The sequence below is a fragment of the Battus philenor genome, unplaced genomic scaffold (assembly GCF_028537555.1).
Source record: "Battus philenor isolate CCGP_79_NKW_IND1 unplaced genomic scaffold, ilBatPhil1.0.hap1 SCAF_6, whole genome shotgun sequence".
Classification (NCBI taxonomy): domain Eukaryota; kingdom Metazoa; phylum Arthropoda; class Insecta; order Lepidoptera; family Papilionidae; genus Battus; species Battus philenor.
Window position 1 is genome coordinate 13,191,279 of NW_027181726.1, and position 25,952 is coordinate 13,217,230.

At 33.5% G+C, this 25,952-nt stretch overlaps 1 protein-coding gene across 4 annotated transcripts in view; it reads right to left on the reverse strand.

The window, feature by feature from the left end:
• The window catches only part of LOC137930661 (rho GTPase-activating protein 23-like), a 399,966-nt gene that overhangs the window by 156,052 nt on the left and 217,962 nt on the right, over positions 1-25,952 (reverse strand). The gene's annotated exons all lie outside the window — the stretch shown is intronic.

A 25,952-nucleotide genomic window follows, 5' to 3' on the forward strand; every position in this document is an offset into this window, starting at 1 on the left:
GCGGAAGTCGGCCATTTTCACCATTTCTATGCTAATCCCATTAGCTGCGCCGGATAGCTGACGGACTATAACGCGCAACACAAATTTATCGTTTTATTAAACACGTATGCTATTAATTGATAAGTGGAAGGCTGTTACGTGGCGACCTCTAAATTATGTATTCGAGAAGGGAAAAGCGAGACCTTAATGTTGATTATTATGTAAGTAGATTACCTATCGACTTCAATTAATCATTAGTAGTATACGATATTAATTACAAAACAAATCGATTGGATACTCAATCTGTATAATGAAATTGAATCGTTGTGTTGCTCGCTTCGACCAAATCTTTTTGTATTTTTTGAACATTGCCATGAAATTGTAAACACAACACTGTTTTTATCCCAAACCACAAACTAATTATACATCTAGTTGTCATTTCGCATCAATCAAAACCAAAAAGGTGCGAAAACTGTTTTGATTCGTTGTTTTTTTACATTCATAAACATACTTAAAAAACCATAGAGTAACTTAAAACACCTGGCTGTCAAACATTGACAAAAACAAATTAAAGTGTGTTACGATATAATCGTACAAGAATGTCGCGCCAAACAATTAGATTGAAAATATAGGTAGTCTTGCTTTGTACAAAACTCCAAACTTTGATTTGTCAGTAATCGTTATTTATTTTAAAGACTGTATTCAATAAATAAATCAATAAATCTTAAACAAGTTATTAATTTATTTTATTTTTTCCTAATGGACTGCAACAGGCCTCTAACATCTGACAGTTCTAAATCTGCCGCGGCTAGAGTATTATAATGAAAAACGCTGCACAGGAAGTATTTTCAATGTAACAATATGTTCAGTTGTAATATTAATACATTCACAACACACGACTGCGTATTTGAAATAGTTTACACGAAACTAAATGAATGAAGAATAACATTTTATCAGCGCGGCGTACGCTTTAATGCAACAATCCGAAAGCGTAACCTAAACATTCATTAACATAAAACAAACCGAATTAGCGCTGGACCGTTGCATCACTCATTCGAATATCGTAATGCGTAGATTTAAGTGAAACCAGTGACTGACAAGATTAGTTGGACATCATTTTTTTAATTAGCAAACACCGATGAGATGTACACCAGTATCTTGTACCTTTCATCTTTCATCACAAGAGTCAATGATAAAGTACTGAGAATGTTAAGTAGAACAGACTGCTTTATATACAGGATGATTGGTTATTTTTTTTATATATTGATATTAACGGGTTGAATATATTTATATACTCGTATGATAGCACCCTTTGAAAGCAAAAAGCTTCAAAGCTATTACATATATTTCAGATCACTCTGAAATAAATTTATTTCCATTGGAATGCGAATGGCCCTTCTGGCAACGACAACCCTTTTGGCAATTAAATGTCTGCGGGGACACATAATAAACAATAATAAATTTTTAACATGTATTATGTTATATAAATATGTGCAACCGCATTTATAAAAGGATTTTTACTCTTATGTTATCATTGCGTGCATTGATTTTTGGGTATGTACCATACATTAATCTATAGCAAATGAGCGATACACTCACCCCTAAAACGTTTTTATATTTTCTCACTCTGTATAGTATGAACTGAGTCTCTCTAAACAAATAAGAAGAATACTGTGTACATAGATATAAGCAAGTATTTTGTTATTTAACATAGATTCAACTTACCTACACTAATCAAGTAACTAATTGTCCATCAATAAATTGTACAGGCCTAATAAATAATTATGCGCTTTATTCTTCAAAACACGTTAATTCGAAAAGCATCATTCGTAAGATTCGATAATCATGCACTTCCGATAATTATAAAATTTCACACAGACAAAGCTTGAATAAATATTTAAAATTCTATATAACTGCATGTGCAGGCGCAACAGATGGTATAACAAGATGCCTTGCTGGCCAATTCGTATTCACATAAAAATAGTGAAGCGTAATTTGAATTTTTGCATGCTGTTCCGTAGCTTTAATTAAAAATCTCAATTCAAACCTGAGAGAGAAAAAAAGTTTTGTATGATCTATTCTCATAGTTGCAGATGGCCGGTAAACTTAATAAAGAAAATTACTAGTAACAAGAAATTTTTAAGGGTCTCAATCTTTCAAAATATACCGAAACAGATGAACTTGACTAAATTTTGTGTTTATACTTCCAAATATTACTTATATTAAACACATGTAATTTGCTGAGTTCATAATTTCACAAGCAAATATCACAGATTTATTTATACACAAAAGAATACGATGTTAGATTAATTTTTAGGATCGCACTATTGTGATATTAGTCGTAATATACTTAAAACTTTTACATAAAGATTAAAGTTTAATTTCTGGTTCTAAAAGATCATTTTATAGCAAAATATAGATAGGCTATTACATATAAATTATTATAAAATGACATTATATGTCAAGTTATTGACTGTCAAAAGTGAGCAGGGATCTCCAAACGGTATTGTTACGATGCTACGTCGTAAGAAAGTGCTCGGTCACGCCACAGCGGTCGCCTCAAGTGCATCGACTCCGCGTAACTCCGGTTGCACAAGCGTTGTTTGAATTGTTAATTGCTCGTTAATTCGACGAGCACCCCGACGGCTCTCCGCGCGAGCACCGGCGCCCTACGTGTCACAGTCGAAAATATTTTAACGGCTCGGACGATAACAATAAATAACAAATAATAATAGCTGCTTAGAAAGTTCGAGAATATTAACTTTAATGGAATATTGAGTGGTAGTGTTATAGATACGGTACAACGCGACTGAAAAACATTGACGGAATCACATTAGGTCATTGACGAGGATCGAACTTATAACACTCATAGGGATGGGAAAATACTACTGTTACACATTGAGTACCTTGCAGTCAATAATTCTCTACTTTTCAAACAAACTTCTGGGCTTGATTGTCTCTATTTTAAAAAGACGAACATAATACACCTTGTAATTGTCGTTTTCTAAAGAAAGATAAGTAGATATACAGATAAATTGCTCACAAACCGTAAAGTGGTTCTAAGAGAACACAACAAAAATAGCTAATATTTTTAAACAATCGCGTCTAACATATGTATTTCTATTATGAAAGACAACATTTATAAGCAAATATTTTAATATAGATAAAAATGATAAAATAACAATAAAACATGTACATTTATTTTTAACAGTGTAATATAAAATTAGTGAGGAATATGCAAACAATAAAATTACGTTTAACGATCATGATAACTCTATGTAACACGCACGAATATGTCTTGACACGAATCGCCTTTCAAAAACAGGACTTTAGTAATTTTTAGTCAAGAAGGTCAAATACATAAATCAAAACTTATCACTTTCTAACAAGACCCTAATTATTATCTGAACTTATTATTATTGTATTGCTAAATAGAAGCTATCATTTTTCTAGTGCTGATTTTAGATTCTTATATAATACAATGGGTGGAAAAAGCTACTAATAAATCTAAATCTATGTTGTAAAAACGAAAGGCATCCAGTAAAACTTTTTGTTGTAATGTTTGAAAAGATTTCTATAATTATATCTTACCATTATTAATATCTGACGACATAGTTAAAGTCATCGTGGCGATCTATGAGTGAATGATGATGCCTTGCAGTGAGCGTCCAGTGGCTGAAAGGAAGAATATATCTACCCGAAACCTTGCTTGTGAGCAATACATGTAGTGAAGTACTGTGTATAATGTGATGAATAAATTATACAGCCATGGGTAGGATATTTTTGTCTAAAACTTTAACAGTGCAAAAACTTATATACTAATATCAACAATTTTATAAATAACATGAATAGTTAGAAACATTAACAAATGATTTAAAAATCATCTTGGCAATCAATTTATTGCTAGCTAGTAATGAGATTCAAAGGCGTGAGATGCGCTAAACTATGCAAAAATATTATTGTAAGAAAGAAAAACCTTACAATTGAATGCGGTCCATCAATCATGGGAGCACCATTGTAAGGCATTCAGGCGAGCAACTCTGAGACACTTTCACTAGTCAAGTCATTATAATAAATCACGAGCTTGAGCTTCGTATTAAAAACCGCAGAAAACGTTCTTGCGGCGGAATTTTAAAAGGATTACTACGTACACTGCAAACGGGTTGGACGACAAAGTGGAACATTTGTTATTATGATTACCTAAAATTCGTGAAGGTAATAACGGACAGAAAGCGAGAGAAATTTAATAAGATACATTTTTAGATTATTCCAAGGCATTAAAAACTCAAGTTCTTTTCAAGTTTTCAATTTCAAGGTATTAAAAACTCAAGTTCTTTTATTATTTTTTTCGTAAAGAGCTAAACTTAAAATTACTATAGTCGAACAAAATTTTGGAAGAAATCGATTTTAAATAGAAATAACGTCACCGACTGCAATCGCACCGTTAAGTACTATTTCAAATAACAAAATTATTCACAGTAATGTATTGTAACAAGCAGGTCTTATTACTTATCAAGCAAACTTCTTGGTCGTGTTGTCACGTATAAAAAAAATTCCATCATAAGTACACGTGCGAAGCGCATAAAACTTTAAAAATTAAACGTTTTAATCGATACTTACGTATGTTCGAGCGTCTCTGTAACTAACGCGTGAAGAATAACAAACGTGATTTACAGGAAGCTACGTAATTTGAAACACTCGAAATATGAAAGTAGTTAAGGTTTGAGAGTTCCGGAGATATAGTTTAAATAAGACGGAATTTATAACTGTTAATACTGATACGTAACGTCAACACCTTTTGATCGACTGGCCTTATTTACACAATCAGATTATCATAATAGAAAGTCAGTAGGGACAAAGCGCCACACATGTGTTATTGGTTCGACGCCGCGATTCCTGCGTACTGATTCATCACCGGCATGTCTCCTTTGCGGAATACAAATGGACATATACAAAGGCGACGATAAAAATGACTCACGACGTCGAAAAGTATTACCAAACTTACGTTGTATTGTTATTTTAGAAGAGAATGACGAACTCGTCGTCTAATTCAAGAGTTGATTCAGTCGTTTCTTCTCATATAAATAAAGTTATGTTTATTTGGTTTTAATAATAATAAATATACACTAACATAAAGGAATCAACTATTGCCTTTATAATAACTCTTTCGGTTTATAATATACCAAATTTACAATTTAAAATGGCAAAATGTTTTACGAAAGACTCTAGATACAGTCAGTTTCAGATTGAGACCTATGTTCAGCAGTAGAGAATGATAATGATTTTGGTAAAATAGAAACATTACACTTAGTCTTACTTGCTTCTCATGATTATTATTGGACTCACCAACTTATAAAATATTTGAATTAACTGCTACAGTAGTTTACCTGAAAAAAAAAAACACAAATGAATATCACAAAGTTTTATGTATAGTATATACATTACCAAGTTAAATGTTCTAAATTGACAAATAGAATTGAAATAACTATACCGCAATAACATTTAACGTTCCAATGAAAAATAAATAAAGAATTATTAAATCGGAACGTGTCGACATTTGAACTGATTGCAAAAAATATTTAGTTTCGTTAGCGTTACAAATAATTTTTAGCTTCATAACTTCAATTTAGCTTTGACTCATTGCGAAATGATGCAATTTCGTGAGCAATTTAACAATAAATACGCTTTAACCTCGATTATCCTTAGAAACGTAAAAGGCCATAGAATAATCAAGGAATTATAGAAACGAATAAGTTTCAAATTACATCCTCCAGCGGTTCGTAGTATATAGCCAACTAACCGCCGTATGCCCTTTTATAACCTTTCTGATTAGATTTTGTTAACACTTCTACTTGGTATAATAATATGTAATAATATTTGTTTTCATTGTACTACATTGTATAAGTACTACTACTGTAAACCTGGTATGAATTAGGAAAAAAAGTATCTAGTGTAAATATGCAATAAGCATTTTTACTGTAAACATTTTATTATTTTTATCAACTCATAAGCAGTTAAAAACGTACAAATAATGGTTATTCACATTATAAAATTACACCACTATATATTCATAGTTATTAATAATCTAATCGTAAATGTCAAAACACTTAAATTTCCGACAAGCGCAAACCGTTGACACCAGTTAAGACGAACAAAGAAAGAGAAGACAGAGGACATGAAGTACAGTCAAACGTTCGAATTATAAAAATCAAAATCACAAAGCTAAAGACAAAGTATATTGGAAAGCGAGGAACGTAATCATTGATTACTATATAGCGCTCTGTGCGTTAGGCCCCGTTCTCACGTAGCCGGCCGCTGCCACCGACCGCACGGTGACCGCGAAAAGTTGTTTACTTGTCGCCCGAGTCAATCACGCGCGAGCGATGTTTAGTTGCAACTTAATGTTATTGCAAACAACTAGGTTTGTAGCAAGGACGCAAAAATTTTCGGCTAACGCACTATAACAATTTTAGCTATACCTCGATAAATATTTCACGATACTATTTAGTAGGCCTTATTTTAGATCCGTAAAAAAGGTTGACGACGGAAGTTTTTGAAAGAAATGATATCAAAAATTTCGAAAACGACTGGACTGACTCATTTCATAATTTATAATTTCTAACCAAAAGAAAAATTGTGAAAAAAATAATTAAAAATAACACATTTTTTCCCGTAAAAACCAAAGAGTAAATTAAATATTTATACCAATCCGCAGCTGTCAAATATTTGACGACAATCAAAACTAAAAGAAGTGTTAAAGTGCAATCAAACAAAAAATATCACACAGTAAAATTGATTACATTAGAACTAAAGTTCTGGTGTGTACAAAATAAATAAAACTTGTTTTAGTAAGTAACGTTGTTTATTTTTAAGACGTTAAATCAATAGCTAAGTGGTCATTCTAAATTACGCTTTATGTATATTATGGCGGCGATAGTGTTCTAACAAATAACTTACAAAATCCTTGACAGACTACAAGGGTAATTTTCTTCGAAAACAACTATAGTTTACAAGGACGTAATTTGCTTTGGCGTTTTATCGTTTGACCATGTACATCCATTAGTCACTTACACCGTTAGGGGGCGTGTATCAACAATATGTATACATTACTACAGCCAACAATAGTTTTCCTTGACTATGACCTTTACTGATATTGTTCATAGCGCTACAATCATATTTATTTGATAGAACGACATAAAATCGGAGACGGATAAAATAATATATACACATATAGGTGAAAAAAATAATAATTAGATCAAATAAATAAACTACAAAATCACTATTTTAGACTTACGTACATATACTATTTTATCTAGGAGCACGTAAATTTAAAATTCTATCATAACAGAAAATAATGGATTCTAGAAAAAATAAATATTTACATTTCATGTGACGACGACAGGGATATTTGGGTTTGCAGGAAAAGCAAAAAAAAATTCAATTGTATAATACGTAACATGTAGGACATGTTTACAGCAGCGGTTTAAACAATTGTACAAGTTAGTTTAAACATTTTAACCGGTGCTGACGCTGTCTTTGCAAAAAGAACAAGGTCGTTTGCCCAAATGTAATCCACCAAAACTAACTATAAACATCAAACTTAAAAATTAGATAACAAATAAGAATGTAAATTAGATAATAAAAAAGAAATTATTAATATTTTTTTTCACATAATGTACTCATGTATTGAGTAATATTTTTTTAAGTTATAATTTTTGCGTAGTGAAAATATTTTATAAAACATTCTGAGCCATTTTTAGCAGACTAATATTTTGTTGTTGATTGTACAATTACTAATCCTCGTTTGGACATGTCACCCTTAACGAGGACTCGATGGAACGTTTAATGGTGCAAGGCGAAATGGAAGCCAAGCCATCTCGCGGACGCTATCCAACTAGATGGACATGTCTCATTAAAACTGCCAATAATAACTTAGAAAATGAATGCTCTCACTTTGCCAAACATCGAGCTACATGGAGACGCATAGCGAGAGCAGCGGGGGCACCAGAACCGACCGGGGCATGACCACAGCCACTCTGACAAGAATGCAATACTGAAAAGAATAATTATTTGTAACAAAAAATAGGTTACAATTAGAGAATTTAAACATTCAATTTTAATACATATCGATGTATATTTGGACTAAACTCGTTGAATGATAAAAATATAAATAAAAAGCAGAGCTACGCTTTGTTTTTGCAGAAGGCATTTAAACAATGGACAGCGGAATCCGTGCAGTTAGTCACTTCTTTCAAACACACGTGAGAGCATTAATTAATTTTATAAATAAAACAAGCACGAACTTATTTACATAAAAATGACAAGCAAAATTATTTTAAATATTAATTTAATAAAACCTCGGAGACTTGTTGAAAATAAATTAATATAAAGTTTTACATTCATTCTATTTTTAAAAGAATTTCTATCGTTATGAATAATCATATTTACAATAACTGATCGGATTTAGTACATTGCGCCACAATGCGATGTGAACGTTATGAAAGAACTTTCTAGATGTTTGGGTGCGTCTGTCTTGTTAGATAATTAAAAAGTTCGCTTACATAAACACTAGCTTGTATTATGAGAGGCTCTACAAAAATTGTATAAACTAAAATTTATGTGCCTTTGCATATAGCGTTTATAAAATAAAATATGAATCTAAATTTTGGAGTAAAACTGGGAAATATTATTTATTATTATATATGATTTTTGAGGTAAACTTTAATGAACCTGCCAGTAGTATATGGAGAAAATTGGGACCAATAAGAAATTAAAGATATTTAAACGTTTTGTCTTTTTGAAGGTACGTTAGGAAAGCTTACCCGAAAGAATTAATACTTGTTTCACTGTTTGTTTTAAAACATTGTAATTTTTTAAATTTTACAACTCAGCCAAGTTTTGAGATACTTGGGGCGAGCATTCTATTTTTGTAGTTAAAGTAAACTCTTGATAATAGTAAGAGTTCAAAATAAATGTATATAAATGTTTTTAACTGACCTGTTTCCAACACTGGACGTGCTCCGGCTAAAGTAATGATGACATTTACAGGTGCCATTAATACAAATTTGTCAAGTGGTTACCAAGTGCTTCAAAATTCATTTAAATAAAGTAGTGCCAGTTTTCAATTCAAACAAAAAAAAACATTAAATGTTTATCTAAAACGTCGTACAAATTTGATCTGACACAAATCAAATTTGCGTCGTTCAATCAACTGTATTAAGTAACACAAGGCGGCCACTGACGTCGGCGATGACGACGGACGCCAGTTTGACGTCACGCTTAATGCCGGAAACGAACCCGCTACTCAATGTTACGATTAGTTTATAGGAGTCGACGGCTCGCTCGAAAACAAGAGCCGCAGAGTGAAACGAAAACAAACGGACAAATAAACGAATAAAACAAGTTGCGACGCAGATAGATAAACGTACTGAACACGGTTCATTCAATCTACGATGAATGCGAAGACGTTCGTGCGAATATACAAGTATTACGTTTATTCAAGCGATCTTGTATCAACGTATATATAAATATGTTAATTTCACTCGAATATACAAGTAATAATATAACATATATAAGTTATAATAACAGAGCAATCCCGTGTCATCATAAAAAAGCAAATACTAGTTATGAATCTATTGTTTAACACATTTGTGCTATAGCCAGGTGGTAATGTGCTCCATAAAACCAGTGCTAGCTTTCTTTAGCAAGATGTAAATATTGTTGGCATCAGGGTCTATTTCTCATCTCTTCTCTTCTATTTTATTTCTTTCACAACGCAGCTAGTAAAATACATAGACAAATGTGATTTAGTATAATAAGTGTTATTAACGATCGCCAACGCAGTCCTATGCAGGATTTTATATTACAAAACTCGTACATAATGTTTTTTATTGTACACGGTGTATCTCTCATGAAGTGTTTTCTTTTATACGAACTGGTAGCGCAATCGTGGAAGTGCTATGTATACAAGACAATGTACAAAACTTTAATAACACCATTTCAGTACTCATGAACATTGAAATACTACGATACGATTTAGTACTTAGGTCTTAGTTATTTAACCAACGTGCATTCATACCAGAGATGTTTGATTTTTACAGTATCCAAGTTTTTAAGAATGCAGTAAAATTGGTGTCGAATTATAATAATGAATAGGTTTTCTATAGAGAGAATAGTAAAATTGAGACGAAGCCACATTTCGAGAAGTACTTTAAACAACGATCGCGGAGTAACAAGTAAGCCCCGACATTTAAAGACACCGATAAAGACGCAATAGAATATAAAACTTAAGGAGTGAAGTGCGACGCAGAGCGTTCGTGAGTCACGCTCGGAGCGGCAATAGAACATGTTAATTGCAGTAGATCTACATGCCTATCCACTCTCATCTCATTTACATAGTGCCACTAAGAGCTACGCTCGCCTATATTTTACACATGGACGTAGAAGCTATCTCCGGCGAGCTTTAGATCAATAACCCAGGTCGGGTGTGGTAATGACGGTCATTAATCTACATTTTAACGGGAACAAATGTCGAGAACAACGGGAGCCAACTTTTATTAATATACTAGAAATCGAATAGTCGTTCACAACGCTGCTTTATTTGGTAAATATACATCTATTAGCATAATTAAACGATTTCGTCTGCGTGCAGATCGTTTCTTGTCAAACTCGTTGGAGTGGGTACAGGCTATGACAGAAAAGAATAGCGGACGTGAAGTGTAAGAAGTTTCATATATACGAATAACCAAGGAATAAGGTACAAAAAAATAAAATCGATTAAAAAAATATTAGTCAAGAATTAAATGTTAATTGGTAAATGGATTACTACCATATACACAAATATAAATTCGCTGACTGTATCAAACAATAATAATAACAGAGATAGAAACAAAATCTTAGAACAGGCTAGGTAGGCTTGTAAACTGCTGTCAACGACAACCCTTGATAATATTAAACAGGAGCGTCGCTGGAATTTCTTCCGCAACTTTTTTCAGCGATTGACCTAGTCGAGGATCGTACCTCCCGGGCGCTCTTGCTAAACGCGTTTTAAGTGATAGTCTAAGCCGAATTTTTTTATCTCGGGGCCTTAGTTCCAGGTAAATGCCTCCACCCAAGTGACCTAAGAGATCGAGGTAATTAAGCAGTATGTAGCAGCTCGAACCGAGGCTCCAGAGAAAGCCCTCGAGCTTTTCTACAAAATAGATATTTAGGCTATATGCACCATCTGCGCTCTGTCACGTCAAACATGTGGAATTTATAAATACCAATAGTGGCCTTCCGCCGCAGTTAAAAATTCAAATCAATAAATATTATAAACAAGAAAAACAATAATTTAAGTAATAGCATTAAAACGTTTGAATCGATCGTAAATGATGCAACGGTTTTGTTCGGAGTTTATAGCCTCTGATAGGCTGCAGCGCCGATCATTGGCTTTATCTGCCAAATTAATGTGTTAAGATTGTCTGCGTGCCACGTGTTTAGATGCGTGCTAAAGGTCGGACGATAGCTTCGTCCGATTGCACATAGTCGATGAGCAAATCGATTCATAATTTTTTAATAATTACTTTTAAAGATAAACATATACGAACAAGTATTTTCATAGATAAGTTAATACAATTTATACTTGCGGTTCGAGGTGTGAATTAATATTCTTAAGTATATGTAAAATAATATGTCAATTGTATTTTAATAAATGATCGGATAGGAAAATTTACTTATTAATATTATGTTTTACACATTATACATAACATTTATAGTCTATAAAAAGTTATACATGTGTAATTAAGTGATCAATTTTCTTATTCAAATAAATTCTGTGTCAATCATGTGACAATTTGTAAAATATAATTTATATTAGTATATAAATGCAGATCGTTTATAAGGCAATTCTGTTTAAAGTTAGAACGGAGAAAGACAGATAACATCTAATACAAGACTCGAGAATCCTCTGTTGAATTCGTATTTTAAAAAGATTGAACGTTGTAAGCAAATACGTACAAGTCGAGGAAGTTTAATTCTGAAATTCTTAGGAAGTTTGAGAAACAATGCACGGGCTATTATAGGAAAGATGCACGCGCAAGCTAAGAACAGTTCCGGACAATATATCAACGCAGTCTCGCGTGAAATTTGGGCCGCTGCGTCGAGACATGACGCTATAAAATGGAATCATGTCTGCTGTAGGATTCTAATTTCATACATTTTATAAGTAAAGTACCACTTTCACCAATTAACAAAAATCTAGAATTAGTATCTAAAACTGCATTGAATTTTAGTATAATATAAATAAGGACTAACAATAAACTAAGCGCGATTTTGTTTCACTATAAACGGTGAACAGCAGGTGCATACACTTTCATAAGCATAAAGGATAAAGGGTTACAGGTGTAAAAGCTTTAAAGGATAAATGTACAGTACTTGCCAGCAAACAACTTTAAAGATTTTAACCTATTTTCAATCACCTGTATAAAATGGTCACATTGAATGATTTTAAATTAATGTTTTTTTTATACCAAAGGCTAATAACTTCTGGCATTACAAAGTCTGCATTGACAGATTGTAAAAATTAACTAATTTCAATTAGTATTGTAAAAACATTTTTTTAATATTATCTATAATGATCCCTAATATAATATCATTACGTTCTAATCACTTTTAAAACCAAAGATTTGTTTATAGGACATATTGTGCATTATTTGACAGCAAATGAGCTATAAATTAGTTCCTTCAACCTATAACCAATTGTCATATACGTAAATAAACAAAAGTACAAGATAAATAATTTACACCGCCAAGTTCATTAAGCGAATGCGTATTATTCAACTTATTCAATCCGCGACAATAATATTTTGTTTGGATTTATCGCAAAAAACGCGCTACCAAATTCTTCGACCACTTATCGCGCACGGATGACTGCTCTGACCGCCACGGTCACATTCCGATAATTAATTAAACTTTGAACGTATGTGACCATTATAAATATTCATATGTATCCCTGTTACTGTAGCAAAATGTTTCCAGCTGTCCGCGACGGCTGCGTCTACACACGCAGGATTTAGGTCAAGGTGCTTCGGGAGCGCTTGAATATAATTCCGTAGTTCAGTGGTGCCGGAGCAATGGCTTGGACATTAACAAGAAGCGATCTGTGATACTTCGGCTATGCGCGAATGATAGATGGCTTTCAATTAAGACCAAGTTCATTAGTCGGGTATTCCGAAACTGATGGCTTGCATCTGTGTCAATCAACGTCGAACGGTAATCCATCAGTCGAATTTCATTTTGCTTTTGATCGTTATTTGTCCATGATTACTGCACATTGTTGTTTTGATACACACATTCTAAAATTTTAAACCGCCAATGAAATCCTACTTAAGCTAGTTTTTTTATCAAAAAATATGTATCAACTTCATAATTTCAGCTGCGAAATGTCCACTGTTGGACATCGGTATTCCAAAAGAATTCCAATCAGATCGATTGAAAGCGGCCTACTCCAGCGTCTTCCGACTACCTTATCAATGACGACTGTCCACTTGTTTTAAGATCCACAGAAATTGTGTAAAAAATTTAAATTTATGTAAATTTGTGTAAAACATAAAAGTTATTTTTTATAAAATTTAAATGACGATAACTGTATGTTTGTTGTAACTGTGTGTTTTTATATATTTATGATTTTAGTACGACACACCTGTAGGTATTTCTATGGGAAACGAACAGTTCCTTGAGATTACGAGCCGGCGGAATGAAGCGGGTAAAACGTGGGAAAAGCAATAATTGGAATCGCAGGAGCGATCAGCGGTCGTGATCTCTGACGGATTTGTAATGGCGATGAAGCGCTCCCCGCAGTGAGCATGTCCGCGAACTACAGTTTTTATATATATATATATATATATATATATATATATATATATATATATAGTGGGCTACTTATATATAAAAAAAAACTATATACTATACGATAACGATTTTTTTTACTTCTTATTGTTTTTGATTTCTCTTACAATAAAATAAATCAACTAATTTAGAGTTATAATTTTGAACCAGTAATTGTATTAAAAATGATAAACAATGCCGTCATCTACATGAAAAATAAAATAGCTTAGTCCGCTTTCCATCTAAGATCCAGCCCAAGCTGAGGTCTGATTACGGAGACTGTTGTGATTGGCCATTCTTTGGAGTTAGAGCGTCCGCTGAAGTGATTTAAGAACTCTTTGGATTCGCATTTCGACGAAAAATCTAAACAACGAGGCTCTTGAGGAAGCTTTCTAGTTTAGTTATTAAAAACGTTTAAGCTTAAGTTTAGGCTATGTTACTTTGTCACCAGTCCTAATTCAAAGAAACAGTAAACGCCACTAAAGCGAACAGCATAGCAACAACCACAAACGAAAAAAAAATCTTTTTTAAACTTCTGTATCTATATTTTAAAAAGATACATTGCTTTATTACGTAGCCATGGATAAAGTTATTAGGTAGCATTAATAGAAATTTAACACTCGGATAGTTAAAGCGCGGTATAAAACGAAGAATAAAGGATGCACTCCAGTTATAGCCCGAGTCGGTGGAGCGTGGGAACAAAGGGAGCAGGTGATGGATAAGCATGTGCGGTCACGGGCAGTGAGCAGCGCCGGGGTCACGTCATGCGGATCCTTGCATTCCAGCGCCCGCTGTGGGGTGCGCGCTCGACTGTGTCCCTTCACCTCAAGGGAACTGGGTCGCAAGCTGCTGTGTTATTGTAAAAAAAAAAATTTAAGAACGTCCATATATCTTCCATGCATTTCACTTAAACAATATATAGTAAATTACGTATAGATAGATCTAATAAAATGTTATACAACTAATTTCTCTTTATTAACTTTAGTCATATTAACCATCATCATTATATCAGCCGATTAACGCCCACTGCAAGGCATAGGCCTCCCCAAAACGTGGTCATGATGATCGGTCTCGCGCTGATCGCATCCGGCGACTTCTCGTGACTTTAGCCGTGTCGTCGCTCCATCTAGTGGGGAACCTATCCAAGGCGCAATTTACTATAGCATATCACGCCTAGCATAAACACCACGCTCTTTTATCATAACATTTATATTTTAATTAAAATAAACTTAATACACGTGGGATAAGCATGGCGAGGCGTTGTGGAAAAAATTGTATCGAATCAGGAAGTACGTCACAATCAACTATAGGAAATACAAGTATATTAATACGTAGTAATTCCATGAAGAGGAAATATATACACCAATTAAGTTTGTAAAATAACTGATTTTATTTTGAGTAGGCGTTGGTTAAGAATAAAATTTTAATTACATTCTCGGTCAAAGTAAATTTTCTACAGAAATTTAAGTAAATTTTTATGGAAAATTTTGAAAACACAATTGCCTTCTTTATACCATTGAACCTAAGCTATTTATTAGTACTAAAAACGTTAAGATTTAAAAAAAAAATCAAAAACAAACGATCTCGTATATTTTTTTTGATGCAAAATGGTGTTTTTTTGGCTTCAAAACTCATATAGTGTTTATCAAAACTATACCAGGCAATCACACGTTTAAGAAAGAAGATAAGAGAAAAATTAGTTCCATAAGTCTAATAACAAAAAAATACAACTTTAGTTAAAATTAACTGACGCGTAAATACGCGTAGTAGTTAAATATAAAATAAGATGTTGTTGACTACGTACATAGAATATTAAAAAAAAGTTCATTATCGTGAGAGTCAAATTTTTCACAGACACCTAGCTGAAGACAAATAGGAGGCGTACACAGGGGGACGGGTATTCAATTTGAACCCGCGAGTAATTGCACAATGCGACGACGCATGCGCCGCTATCCGGGTGAGACTTTATCATTCCCCACAACAGAGGGGCTGCGAACAATCGGTCACCGATGGGACACGCTCCACGGCTCGCGACAATGGACTGACGAAATTAATCATCAACCGGGTCCGCTTGTTGGATGATCTCATTGGAATGAAACAATGACGCCCGACGCGAACTTTTCTTCTGTTCGTAATCACTTTGGAGTTTTTTTTCTTTATACCAACAAGATTAAATCTAACACAATGTTAAAAGAGTAAACAATGCCTCAACGTTCATTTAACAAAACCACTGCTTACCTCTAGTTTTATATTACATTAAATTCTAAGGTTATGATGGATTAAGAATAATAGATAACTGTATACGTAATCAAATTAGAAAATTAGTTATAAATAAAATAATAAAAGTAAAATGTAATTAGAATAGTATAAAAGAAACTTATTTTTCTTTTCTGTTAATCTGTATGAAATACAGATAAGATGAGCAGTGAGAGTATCTGATTGCGTATGATTCCAGACGTCAATAATTGAATGAAATCATCAAACAAGGCTTCATCATCACCATTATTATGTCAAGCGGGCACCCTCTAGGCCTCGAAAAATTGCTCTGAAATGGCTTTGTTTGTAGCATATCGCACATGTAACCGCCGGCCGGCCACCGTTGGGGCCGAAAGGTTCTGAGTGGCAGTTCCACTAGGACCGACGACATACATGGCTCAGCAATAGTCAATTCTGAGAATGTTGAACAGCTTAATATATTTAACGAGCTACGCCATCTTCGGAACTATCCCCCAAAAAGGTATAGGTCCAAATCCAGGTCACAGAGGAGCACTCGAGCTTACTATAAATAGGTTAGGATCACACTAAGCGCCTACAATGCTATGCCCACTCGTGCCCAAAGAATCAGTATTTGTCCAAAAAAATGGCAACAAATATTGACATAACGGTCTATTGCAGAAATCAGTTACCAATGTTATTTTTTTTCAGCTCGACAAACAATATCCACGTAAACAAATATACATAGCTCTTAGATTATATGTTAGAATCAGATATAATAAATATTGTGCTTTCTATTTAATGTTTAAATAATAACGTAAGCAGGAAATTACGGCAATGAAATAAATTGAAAAGCACATTTCTATTATTCTATGGTAATGTTAACTATAAAACACGAGAAAAGGTAATTATAGTGTAATATTCGCGGCACTGTGTGACTTCGTTCTGTTCTTGTGTATAATTAAAGCACTAACTTTCAAACATAGTGTTGACTGTGCTAGTGCACTTTCATTTACAAACTTCAATTAAATTTTCAAATACATTGTAACATGAGAGGAGGTATGATCCGGTGTTGGCAACGTTCTCGTTTTAAAGCGAAACGAGCAACATGAATCGCTTGTGGGGCTTGACGGTTTTAACAAATATGCAGTCTATACTCATACGTCTGTTTTAAACACCGCCAGTCAAAGCAAACTTTTTACACTTGTCATTTGTGTTGGACCTCTGAGCCGCAACATGCTATAATTTCAGGGGATTCCTAGGCCATCGAGGCCTTAGATCGCTTACGCTCCATGGAATGATTAGCATTAAGGGCCCTTTTGAGCTGACCTTGGTTTGGTTTGCCGCTTTTAGCATTACAACCCGAGCTCGCCCGAGAGGGATGAACATCGAATTGCTTGGTTGCTATTACCTGGTTATAATTACTACCACTTCGGAAAGCGTTAGCGCTGTCAGAATAGGCGAAAAAAAATCCAGGAATGCTTCAACCTAGAACGATCGGGTGTAAGCTCCTCTTATGATACCGGAGCCGACTTCCACTCCGACGAGGCAAGTTGTTTTTGAATGATGTGAAATATTTTGTACAATGCCTTCCTTAAAGTCGTCGCATCGTCCGTACATTTACAGTGTTAGGACGACGCGGCCTATGATTTTGCTTTGTTTTTAGATATTGTTCTAAGTGTATAGGAGCATGTTGTATTTTTTTCTATCCTGAACTCTTCTACGATATAGAGCTTAATTTACAAAAGCCGCGGAGTGATTGTGATAAAGTTATCAAAACGCGGCGCGCATAGTCGCCGCTGTCGGATGCAGGTTCGTTTGCCGCACGCGACCGACGCGCTCCAATTCGGTTTGCTGCAGGGTCATCCCTCTGCAATCCCTGACTCCCCGTCGGAGTGCATTCGCTATGCGTCCTACCCCTAACTCGCTCAGTCGTCATTGACTGCTTTGTATTGATTTGTTTTAATATCTAAAGAATAGTGAAGCGCTGCTTGCTATTATTTTAATATGCTGCAAGTAAATGCTTTACACACGATGATATATACATATGATGACATATATATACATAAATGATTTTGGAAATAAATATTATAATGGTAATAAAGTAAACAAGAGCGTTTTCAAAATTTAGATTACATATGGTAATTAAATATGGTTTACTATCTGTTCCTTCAAACTTTGGACGGCCAGAACTTATTGGCCAGTCGAAAAAATAATTTAACGTATTTCACTTTATAAAGTTGGTTGAAAACAGGCGATGAAGCTTTCGGATTTTTTGCTGAAAAATGAGCTGTCTAATAATCATAATGAATTATAACCATTCTTTCGACAAAAAATTAGTAATCATCTTAATTTAAAAATTATCAGATGCTAGTAAATCATTTATATAAAAGTCTCCGTATAAGTTCAAAGTCCACGTTATTTTTTACAATATTACAAAAGCATTATAAATATTTAACAATTAGTATTAGTATTATCATCTCACTATAGCTTTTATTGTCTTAAACCAAAACCAAAATTCTATTTATATAAATTATATAGAATTTTACGAGTATAGAAATGTACTTTTTTATATATATTCTATGTATTTCACCGAATAAAAGCGCCCACAAATCTGATAATGCCTAAAGTAAGCTTTATCCGTATCCGTTCTCAAATGACAGTTAAAAAGCCTGACGGATTTACTAAGAATCCTACTGTGTAATAAACAGAATGAAATATGGACATTATCACGTTATAAATTTTCTCGGGCATTGTGCAAAAATGGCCAATAAATTGCCACGTTACATTATAGTTATAGAGGGGTCCATCGCACCCCTTCACTAAGCCTTGTTGCAATGAGTGACGCGAGGGTACGACTGCATTCTATATCATACGATCAATAACTGCATCGTTTGTTTGTTATCGAATAGGAAACTGTGTTGTATAATGTATATATTTAATACTTAAAACGTAATATAATATTTAAAACCTACTTAATTAGCGATTTTTTTAAAAAAATCTTATAAATTGTGACTATCACAACTAACAATCGAAGCAAAAAATCAAAAAAGCAAAATAATTTTAGACGTAGGAAGTCCACCGCTGAATATAGGTCACACGAATAGATTTTCATTAAAATTGGCAGGAAGTGGCCCAGCATCTTCCGACGATCTTAACAAGGTTGTTATTTCCCCTTATTGCTACTTTCGATTCTAGGCAGGCAAGCCTACGTAGTCTTTACTCAAGAACTTTGAGATCCTAGTGACTATCGGTTCTGCAGGCTATGTTCGATTGCTTTCGTATGTCTACGGATCTACTTGTCATTGAGTCGAATCCGTACAGAAATTTCGACAAAGACGTGACAATTCCTAATTATAAAACTGCCGAATTAGCAATGTTAGAAAATGACTTTATTGAAGTGAATTATACACACACTAGTACACAGTTCAATACTAATGAGGGAAAATATTGTGAACAAACTAGCAAGGTACAAAAAATTTTAAAAGTATTGTAAAATCCTCAATCCGCAATGGGTCCATATAGTAGTCCACAACCTGTAATTTTTCTCTATAACAAAGCTTATGTTTCAGTTGTAGTGGTGTTACTAATACGCAAACTCTCTAATTGGATACTTCTGAAATAAAAATTGTACAAGTTTTAAGGTTAATTAAATTTGAACCTAAAACCCGAGTTCAAATACGCGGAGCAGTGCGCGCGTCGAGTAGAGCAGCGGTCGAGCACCGTGAGCATACAGACACACAATTAGTGTCTCGCAAATTGGCCGCATTTCCCTCTCACAATTAACCGCGCCGGCACCGCACCCCGGGCCCTGCGCCCCGCCCGACACTCGGTACGTGCAGTGCCTACATTCATTACTCTAATTGTTTTAGTGCAGCCTAATAGTCGTCTAACATTTGATTTCAATGACTTATAAGGACCTGTTAGAATTATTTATAACCCATATAATAACTGGTAATATACATTTCAAAGACCGCATTAAATCACTGTTTATATTCATATTGAACGATATAAATTTTGTCTAATACTTGTCATTATTTACACAATTTTTTATATTCCATACCTGTTTCAATGAGTGCAATTTTTGCATGACGTTTACTAAAAATTACAACACGTACCTGTAAATAGTTCAATTAAATTCAATAATAATTATTCTTATAAATGTAACTACGTAACAATAATACTTCATGAATTTTCGATCATATTTATATCGTCACACTCAATCATTAATGATATTTTTATTGATTTGATATTTATTACTTTGCACATTTAAATAAATAAATTAATATGCATTTTAAATTTCTACATATGATCATGTGTTTTAATCTATTGACAATAATAATTTTTACAATAGCAATAGTTTTAGAAAATAGTAATGTTCTTTGTATGTGCGTTGTATAACAGACTGAATAGTTACGCACAATTGAAACTGGGCAACTATCGGAGTAAATAAAATGCAGACCGTGTTCATTTTCACATAATATAAGTTATTACAGCGTATCATACATACATCATCCAAAATATGTTGCAAAGCGTTTATAGGATAAATCCCAATGAATTAAAGTCTTATCAGCATGTTTTTTTTTTTTTAACATCAGAAACCTCTTTCACAGGTATTATTTTAATTAATATTTGAATGTTTAAAAACAATAAACATTACATTCATTTGTTTCCATTGAAACACAGATATTCGCTTTTAGGGAAAGATGAACGGAAGGGTAAGAAGAGAGAGACAGAAAATACTAGGCGTAAACCACCATACGGACCGGGCTTAGTTTGGTGAATATTGAAAAATTTAAAAGATTTTTTTTACAATGTTACCTTCATTGTGCGGAAGTTTATTTCATTTTTCATTATCTGTCAGGAATCAAACCTGTGATTCTACATCGTACGTCAAAATCATTAAACTACACCCATTAATTATTTAAGATATGTAATATTTAATTCAAAAGAAAGATGAAAAAAGGTCACTGTAAAATCTATATGAAAGTCACTATTTATTGATAGTGATACAAAAAATCTTTAAATACGTTGTACATTTTAAAAACTGCTATTCGCTGTAGTTACTATTACTACATTTTTAAAATTTAACTCAAATAAAAAAAAAAGATCTCTATGGACACATTTAATATTTTTATACCTGTATCTCGTCGCACAAAAATAGTGGTCGCAAAACTTCTTTGTCGTGTTTACAGTTAAACAACGTCGTTCGCCACGGCCACCTGCTAACGTCTGTCCAAACAAAGTCCTTCGTCCCGGCGCAGGTAGAAATCCACTCTATTTCATCTTCGAGTAACCTTTGTTGACGAATACGAGGCAAGTAAGTCGAAGCGTAACAAAAGACAAATGCAATTTAACAGATGTCCCCGAGATCTGCTTTGGGATTTTCCTTTTACAATTCAACGCAACGAGGCAACCACGGAACGTCTATTTACTACTGAATAATTTAAATTATATTTCGAAATGGATTTTGGTCTTTATAAAAAGTGATTAGTTCTAAGTATAAAAGGAGAGAATGTATAGTTTTGCTGTCAGTGTACACGCTATTCAAAGATCAATGATAAACGTAATGACAGTAAAGTAAGATAAAGCATTTTTAAAATTAGAATTACTACATATTAAAATTAATTATTGTTAAATATCTGTTTCTGTATACTTTGTACGCCAAAAGATATTGACCAGTCGCTTTCCAATAGAAAAAATAATTTGATATAGAATATTTCAGAGCGATCACTTCATACAGATTTACTCATTTGTCAGCAAAAATTAAACCTTCACTCCTTTAAAGCTTTTATACCCTGCCAATCACGCTGCATAAATAAAATTATCTTTAAATTACAGATACAGAAACATAGCGCAATTATTCATGTTACCTATAATAAAACGTGAAAAATCCCGCAATTCAGTAAACAGATTCAATAAAGTAAAAAAATATAAAGAAGCACTTTGAAATACTGAATTTAAGAGTGACTGGCACAAAATGTCATCTCTCTTTACAAATAAGGCGCGTGTTATTTTGAGAGCATGTCAAAATAAATGCGTTAATAAATTAATACTCTGAGTAAGGTCAGCTAATGTGAACTTTAGGTACTAAGTTAGTATATAGGCCACTTGCGTACAATGAAGTTCTAAGTACAAAGTTTAATGTAGTTCGCAACTACCAATGTCATGCACTACGATACACCAGATTAAAGTTATGATGTGAAGTTTAAAGTGCGGAAAGTTTGTTCCTCGCGAGACTCGGGGGCAATAACGAGGTTTACTATGTCATAGAATACACAAGTAGCACCATAAACCACAAATAGGTGTATAATATTCATACATGGCTTTTTTTTGAAAAAGGCAAACAAGTGAATGAATGAAGGATCATTATCGGTGCCCATGGAAATCACTCAACCGGCTACGTTGTAGCTGGTCCTTGATTTAATAGAATAAGATCTTATTTAAAAATTTCCTCCAAAGATTTATTTGGATAGAAAATACTGGTGGACAAAAATTTTATGAATCTTGTTTTTAGTTCGCGAATTCGATTCGAAGAAACGATATAAGCCTTTTAAAAAGAGAAGCGATAAAACGTTAACGGTACACGGTATCGAATTTCAATAAACACGAGTAGATATTGATTGCATTCAATAAATTGTTAAACGCATCATCGCATAATTAAAGACATTTTGATTTCGTATTGAACGTTGACTATATCAGCCAAACGTTCGCTTACTGACTTTAAATAAGATCTTTAGAAGGTTGAATTACAGCGTTATGTGTTTCGTAATTTTGTCATAAATAGTGCGGAGAGAAAAATCGAAGCAAGATTGAATCAAATTATCGACAGAATAATTGTCCGATCGCCCGTCCCCGTATCACTTGAAGCCCGCATGGCTGCTGCGACACAATCACTGCCAATTGAATAACTATCCAGAATATACAAGGTACACTCCTACACATTGTATCCGCTATTAAAAACAAATCAATCACGATCTTATACGTGCCATTTGAATGTTAAACTCATCAGTAGCGATACGACGTAGAAGTTACTTTACATATAACTATACTAAAATTTATCTCATATTTATCAATCCGAAACCTCTTTTGAACTCGTGTGAAGCACCATAAATATAAGAAATAATATCATTAACAGATAAAATAAAAATTAATTTTAAAAAAATAAGAAGTATGACGTCAATACTTTATAACGTGTGCGAACTATTTTTTTCTCAGCAAAATGTAATATTACACGAGTTAATTTATTAACATAAGTGTAAAGAATCAAATATTTGGCCAACAGAACAAGAGAAGTTCAATGACTCTCCGAAAACGCATGTTATGCAAATGTTAAATTATACAAAAAAAAACATAAAAGTTTTATTATACATTCATATTTTTTATCTTAAATTATATCAAATACTTACCGGTTTAAAATTTACAACATAAATACTGATAAATTGTACATCTCTAATTTATTTTTAAGGTATTTTTCAGAAACTGCAGCTTAGCGTAACTGTGAATCATCTTACAAAAAGTGTCCTCCGATCTAGTTTTTCGGCGCGACACCCGGATTTAAATAACCGTAATTTAACCGGTTTATTCTTTAAAAAAAGGCAAAGTGAAGTTTACAGAAAATATGGAGTGCATAGAAAATAATCTTGATTTTTGTTAAAAAAAAATCTTTCTCTTAAAAAAAATTGCGAAATAATACTGGAATATCACTTTTATTATGTGAGTGAACAACTATTTCACTTACGATATTGGATTTCCAACATACGATGATTATTATAATTAATATTCGATAAACTACATATTTCTCGAAAAGTCGTTTCATGTTTTTTCTAATGGTAATGTAGGAAGTACAAATTTGCGGCTACATTCAACGTGCGATTATTAAACAAGTCGGGAAAAAGGCGGATGCAGCGCATACTGAATATCTGATCAGAAACTTGGAACTATTTGTCGCTTTTACATTGGTCGCAGTCGATAGAGGTATGTGCAATACCAGGTCTAGCGACAAACCTGCCGCCGTTATAACGATTTTCACTCATTTCACGCAATTAAATTCTGGGAAAATTTTAATGAGAAGTTAATTACCCTACACCTAGGCCACACGAAAATATACTCTAAGACTTACAAGCACGGACTACGTAGGCTCTGATAGTCGTAGATGCAGCGCCGAGAAAATTAATTTCTGCCCGAACGGCTTCTGTTCAACGTATTTCATTAGCCTTAGGGTTATATGTTTTGCCGCGAGACAGGTTGCGACTTACGACACCTTTCGCTGCGTGTGCACTAATATGGGGAAGGCCAGCTGTCGGTTTTTCAACGGCGATACCATAAAAGAGCACTCGCTCACCTGCGCGCGCCAAGTTTGTTCGGCGACGATGTAGACGCGCATTTTACCGATGCCAGCACTCGCGCCCGCTGCGACCGATCGCCGATGCAATCGATCAAGAACGAGTCCACGATCTAATGGAATATGTCGCATTTTTCGAAATGCGCGTATTCATATAGTGACAATTTGACTGCGAACCATTTTAAATAAAATAAACGTACATTTAATAAGTTAAATAAATTCTATAAACTTTAGCCGAGACTGCAGTAGAAAAAAACACAAAAAAACTGACATTTGAAATCGTTTTCCCTTTTTAAGTAGTAATTTAAAATTATATTGTGAATTATATTCACAATTTACTGTTCTAAACAAGGTATTATGTAATTTATTCAGAAATTACGTGCATCATATGATTGGCATATTACGTAATTGATTACAATAAAACTATTCAAAAAAAATGTACAATTCTTTGTACCGTACACGGCTTATGAAAATAGAAAAAAATCCCAAAGTAGTTTATGCCACAATATAAATTATAAAAAATATTTAAATGTAAATTACGTCATAATATTATAAACGCACATATGCACGAAGTATACTAAACATTTTGTGTATAAATAAAGCTTTTATGCAACTATGTTTGAAACGCCATAAGCTGCTCGTGATGAATTTTTGTACGCTACTAACTGTAATATTAGTCACTGTGCACAAAGCAAGATCCATTTTGAAAGCAAAGAGAAGCAGCGCTTTTAGCACATTCGCGAAGCTTCATAAAAACTTCGACGCTAATATGATGACTAAAAAAAGTAAAAGATTACTCTGTATTTTAATCAACGAAACTTTTGTCTATTTATTTAGACAATCAACTCAGAAGTTATAAATAAAATTTTATTTCTTTACACAAAAATATTATTGCACTTCATTTTATAGCATAATTATTAATATTTTATAATATTAAGGATGTTTACATAAGTTTTAACAGTATCCTATCATAGTTTGTAAGAGGTTCACCTAACAGATAAACGCGAAGTTTAAACTGGTCAGTTATATTTAACACAAAGGTATAGGGGTAAACGTGGCGTGATGTATCCAAGAGTAGGGCAGCATATTAACCACTGTGCCGTGAAAATAAGTGTTACGGGCGGGATTAAAATGTCATGACATTTTACACGAAAGGTTTTTGTTATGTTTTGTTTCATAGACTTAGTGTAACAAGATAGTGATTATTATGAAATTATATACACACACGGAATGTGTAATTGATTTCGAAACAGTGACACAATTAAAAATATTTAATTCTTATTCAATAAAATTTTTTACTGATGTCAAAGTTAGGCCATTTAAGGTCGACGGGCATACCCTATTGACAGGCGTCGACGTCAGGCCGCATTCCGAATATCTTTTGCCAATGATTATGGAAGACTGTGCAGAAGCTTTTTTTGTTAACCGCAACCGTTATTCGGATTCGATCGGTCGGAACAATCGACAATAACCTGTTCTTCGATCCTTATAAGGACTCTCATATTCCGATTTTCTAGCCTCTTTGTGAATTTCCACTTTTTATCCAGCT